Raw genomic sequence first — 5,340 nt, forward strand, 5'->3', positions numbered from 1 at the left:
GTTCATCTTTCTCCCTATATCTTAATTATTAATTTAGAATGGTTAACTAAACCCTCATTCTATTTATTAAATTTTGTTCCTACATTAATAACATTATGTCACTTCTCTGCTTTTAAGCCACCAATTTTCCAGTCGTTTTTTGCTAGTTTCCACCGCCGGTTTATTCACCCGGCCACTGTTATCTCTAAACCCCAGAGCTTCAGGAACAGCGATTGCGCCTGCATCAACTTCCCGATGGATACCATTATATTCGAGTGTAATATGGTCAATTGTTTCACTGGAGTTTCCACATACAGCACATGCGTCATCTCCATTAATAAATGTCTTTTTGTAGCTGCGTGTTCTAAAGCACCCTGATCTAGCTTCAAAAAGTAGGGCACTGCCTCTTGAGTTATCAAAGAAACCTTCCTTCCTGATCTGCATTTTCCACTTTCGGTATAATTCCCCACTCTGTTTCTTTTCCATCGAATTTATCCAATTTTTACCTTCTGTGTTTTTCACCTGTTGCTTAATGCTCTTTATTTCTCTGTCCTTGTTACTAGCATACTTACTAGTTAGTTTCCTAGTTCTTTTCCTCCATTTTGAGTCAACGCTTTTTAGGTACAGGTATTTAAATACTTTAGCTGCCCATCTGTTACTGTCCAATTTCCTCAGGCGTTCCTCATATAATATTTTACTCTGAGCTTCCCGCACTTCGAAAGATGCCCAGCCCATATCTCCCTGTACCGCCTCATTTGTAGTTTTGCCGTGGGCACCTAGTGCTAATTGTCCAACGGATCTCTGATTCGTTTCTAATGTCGACTGTACCTCTGATTTTAGGCACAAAACCGCATTTCCGAAAGTAAGTCCGGGCACCATAATTCCTTTCCAAATACCCCTCAAAACCTCATACCTATTGTATCCCCACAATGCCTTATGCTTCATTATCCCGGCATTCCTTCGCCCTTTGGCCTTAAGTGATTGCTCATGCTTTCCAATGTATGCCAATCCTTCGTTTACCCATACCCCCAGATATATATATTCTGCTACTCTAGGTATTTCAAGGCCTTTTAAGACCTTGATAAGTTGAGCCGTTGAAAATCATCAGACCCGACTTAACTGCGCTGAAACTGAAGCCTAGAGCGTCCCCTTCGTCTCCGCAATACTTAACTAGAGTTTGCAATTCTTCCAGACTCTCCGCTAGCAGCACAATATCGTCTGCATACATTAAACCGGGGAGGCGCTGCTCTACCGCCTTTACACCTAATCTATATGACAGGTTAAAACCTAGATTACTGTCTTGTATCCTTCATTCCAGGTTTATCATATAAAGTATGAACAGCACCGGTGATAGAGGACAGCCTTGTCTTAATCCTTTGCATACTTTGACATCTTCCGTACTTCTTATTCCTTCCCATGTAATTTCTACTTTGTTATCCCGGTATATTTCCTGTAGGAACTCTATTATCTCATAACCGATACCTCCTTCTTTTAATATGTTCCCCAGGAGTTCCCTGTTTACGTTGTCGTACGCCCCGTTTATGTGCAGGAAGGCCAAATACAAAGGTCTATTTTCCACTCTAGATATTTCGATCCATTGGCTATCATCTAAGCGCCTACCACTTCTAAAGCCGTTCTGAAGTTCTTCGAGTACCTTGTTACTTTCTACCCATGCTTGCACCTTTAATTTCACCGCTTGCATGGCTAACCTGTACATAACAGATGTTATGGTAATCGGCCTGTAGAATTTTATGTGCATACTGTTTCCTTTCCCTTTAAAAATCAAATTCATTTTACTCTGCCGCCAGCTGTCCGGAATTTGCTTATTTGTTATGACTGTTTCCAGAGCTTTTAACAACGTTTCCTTACTTTTTGGACGGAGTTCATTAATCAGCTTGATCGGAATTCCATCTAGTCCTGTAGATGTGTTTTTAGGAATATTTTTTTCTGCCTTTTTCCAGTTTAGATTGGTCAGTTCTAAGCTACTTTGTATTCTGCTACCTTGTGTTGCTTCCTGATTTGCGGAGATTACCCTATCGTCGCTCTTAAATGACTCGGCTATAACTGATGTAATGTAGTTCACTGCGTTATCTCCCTTTAAACAATTTCCCTCGTTATCTTGAATCCGATCCTGCTTTCTTTGATTCTTCTTCCCTAGCCAGCTCATATGGTTCCAGAATTTTCTTGCTCCGCCTCTAGAGGCATCGTGTATGTCAGCCATCCAGCGATCGGTGGACAGTCTTATTTTACTTTGGACGAGGGCCTGTACCTGAAGTTTCTTTTGTCGATATGATTCCCATTTTTTGTCGATTTCCCCCTGAGATACCTGTGCTTTCTTTGCCATTCGGTGTTCGCTTGAAGCAGCCCGTCGTTGTTCAATAGCTTCCCTGATTTCCTTATCCCACCAGCTCCGTGGCTTCCTCTTTCCATTCCAGCGGTTTGCTCCTCTGAGCAACGTCACCTGGTGACAGATAGCGGAAATATTGTAAAGGTGAATAAGAGCGCATTTAAAGCCTGCCGTACTAGTTGCGTCAGAAAAAATAAAAAACGTCAGGGGCGAAATGGATACGTATTACGAACCTGAGCTCTTGGCGAATAAAATATATGTTCGAAACCTGTGTCACTTTTTTTCTGAATTTGTTTTTTTTAAATTGCAATATTTAAATAAGTTACCAATATCTTTCCTTGATGGTGTTCCGCTTTAGGTTTCTCCATGTGATGTTTATATTTCTTAATAGCCACAAACCCGGTCTTGAACACAGCCACGAGAGAACAGCATGACAACGCTAACACTAATTATTTTCAACGTAATCATTTCCTGTTTTCAGTGAGTGTATGTTACTTTTAGGTTGTGTTCAGACGCACCTCTCGGTAACAATCGCCGTTTAACCCGCTTAGAGGCAACCAGTGAGGAGAAAGATGTTGCGGGACCCTACCGTTGAGGAGACGGAATTACGCGACCTGTAGGTGTTCGTGCGCGCAACAGTGTGCAACCTTTTCTTGGTGTCAAAAATATGGTATGTGCTACAAGGTCCCTGCTTGGCGCTCGTGAACGTGCAGAAACTGCACAGGGTGTTCGCTGTTTTTGTGTGGAATTCCACATGGGAAACGTCTAGCCGTACAAATTTATTTCGTTCTGTTCGAGCCGGGGGTGTCGGCTTATGTTTATAAGACAGCTCGTATAGCATTTTTTTTCCTACGTGATCAGCAGAGCGCTTTTCTACGTACAGTTATCCAGTTACGTTTGTGCAGCCATGTGCCAGGCTTTGTGGTGTCATCGAAAGAACTGATGGGCAGCCGCATTGGAGGTTACCTTCGTGAAGTCGCACAGACGGCTGAAATCTTGAGTGTGCGGTTTTTGAAAGATTATCTCTCTTCTGTGACACGAAAGAAATTGTACAAAGATTTGGTTGACATAATGCTACAGATACCAGTGTACAGATCACTGTATATTTCTAGACCTGGAGAGCATGTGCTATCGAGGGGTAAAAGAATGATCGTAAGGCCAGGAGTTAAGACTTTCTTTTTTAAGCTTCATACCGGCACCCTCTCAGTGAAGCAGTGGCTAGCTGATAAAGGCATATATGTGTCATGGACGACGAATTGTTTGCTATGCAAACAACCCGAAATTGTGAAACATGTGATTATAGACTGCTGGGACGCAGTGTTCCACTGGTACCTCCTGTAGAGGACTTTGAAGAAAGACCTGCCCATTTCAAGTTACAGGATCCGATTTTTGCCACCACAAAACGAAGATGGTGTCCCGTATGACATGTTCATGCTTCTAGCGCTGCATAGTATATAGAAGACACGAATGGCAGTTCGCCATGCAGACCTTGATGTACGTCCTGTCCGGGACACATTTATTGCAAGTATCGATTACATACGAGAAGTTTTCAAGGTACAAACAGAACCTCCTAACTGGCTGCCTGTTCTAGATATTCTCTGCAACATGAAACAATTTTAATGACAGCAGCCGTGCAAGAGAACGGCAGGCGCGTAGAATTTACCCTTGTTGTGTATGTTTATGTTTGTTAAATTGCCTGTAAGTGCAAGACAGAAAATAAAGAAAAAAAGTAGCATGGCCGAGCGGTGTAAGGCGCTGGTTTATTTATTTATTTATTTATTTATTTATTTATTTATTTATTTATTTATTTATTTATTTATTTATTTATTTTTTTATTTATGTATTTATTTATTTATTTATTTATTTATTTATTTATTTATTTATTTATTTATTTATTTATTTATTTATTTATTTATTTATACCTCAAATGCCCCTTGTGGGGTATTACATGAGGGGTGGGCTGTTACAGTTCATTGGTGAGTCTTTCAATGAATGCTTTGAAGTGTGCTGGATGAGCGTGATGAACTGCGTCGGCAGGATGGCGGTTCCAGTCCTTTGCTGTCTGGACGAAAAAAGCATTTAGATGTGCAGTGGTATTTGCGGATGGCGGGTATACTACTTTATTGTGATTAAGTCGATGGGATACGCGGTGACAAGGCATGATGGCACAGTTTCCTAGTGATGAATGGTAAAATTTATGAAAAAGGCACAGCCGGGCTATTTTGCGGCGTGATTGGAGGGAAATGAGATTAGATTTTGTCTTCAAATCAGTAACACTTGAGTGATATGAGTAGTCTGAATGAATGAACCTTGCTGCACGATTTTGGATGGATTCGAAGGTGAGGCAAAGGTTAGACAGGTGAGGGTCCCAAACTGCGCATGCGTATTCCAGTTTGGGACGGACGAGTGTTAAATAGGTCAGCAGTTTGACAGAAGGAGGTGAAAGTCGCAAGTTACGGCGTAAAAAACCAAGCGTGCGATTGGCATCTTTAGCAATGTTAGAGACGTGAGTAGACCAAGTGAGGGAACGGGTAATGGTTACACGAAGATATTTATAAGAGTCAACTGCGGAAATTTCAGAGCCAAATATATAATACGAAGGTGAAGGAAAGGACTGTCTACGGTGGAATGTAATTAATGACGTCTTATTTGTGTTTAGGGACATGAGCCATTTGCTACACCAGGATTCGATGTAATTCAAGTCGTTCTGTAACAGTTTAGTATCGTTGCTGTTAGCGATAGGTCTATATTGTCACGTAGTGGTGACGAGGTCGACGACACAAATGAAGGGGGTCGATGATTGCACTAAAGAAACTCTTTATTTGGGCTGACTTGCGCCCGCAAAAGAACTAAGCAACTCGGCGGCGGCGATAGAAACAAACGTGTTCGTCGATCGTCGAACAAAGAATGCTCGTCACACTCGGCAACGCTCAATTTAAAGGCTGCACAGAACAATCTAGATAACGTCGCAAACAGCTACCAGCACGGGCTGGAACATTGTGGAAAGACACCCG

Source organism: Amblyomma maculatum, chromosome 2 (genome assembly GCF_055883805.1).
Source record: "Amblyomma maculatum isolate TAMU_Amacu chromosome 2, ASM5588380v1, whole genome shotgun sequence".
NCBI lineage: Eukaryota > Metazoa > Arthropoda > Arachnida > Ixodida > Ixodidae > Amblyomma > Amblyomma maculatum.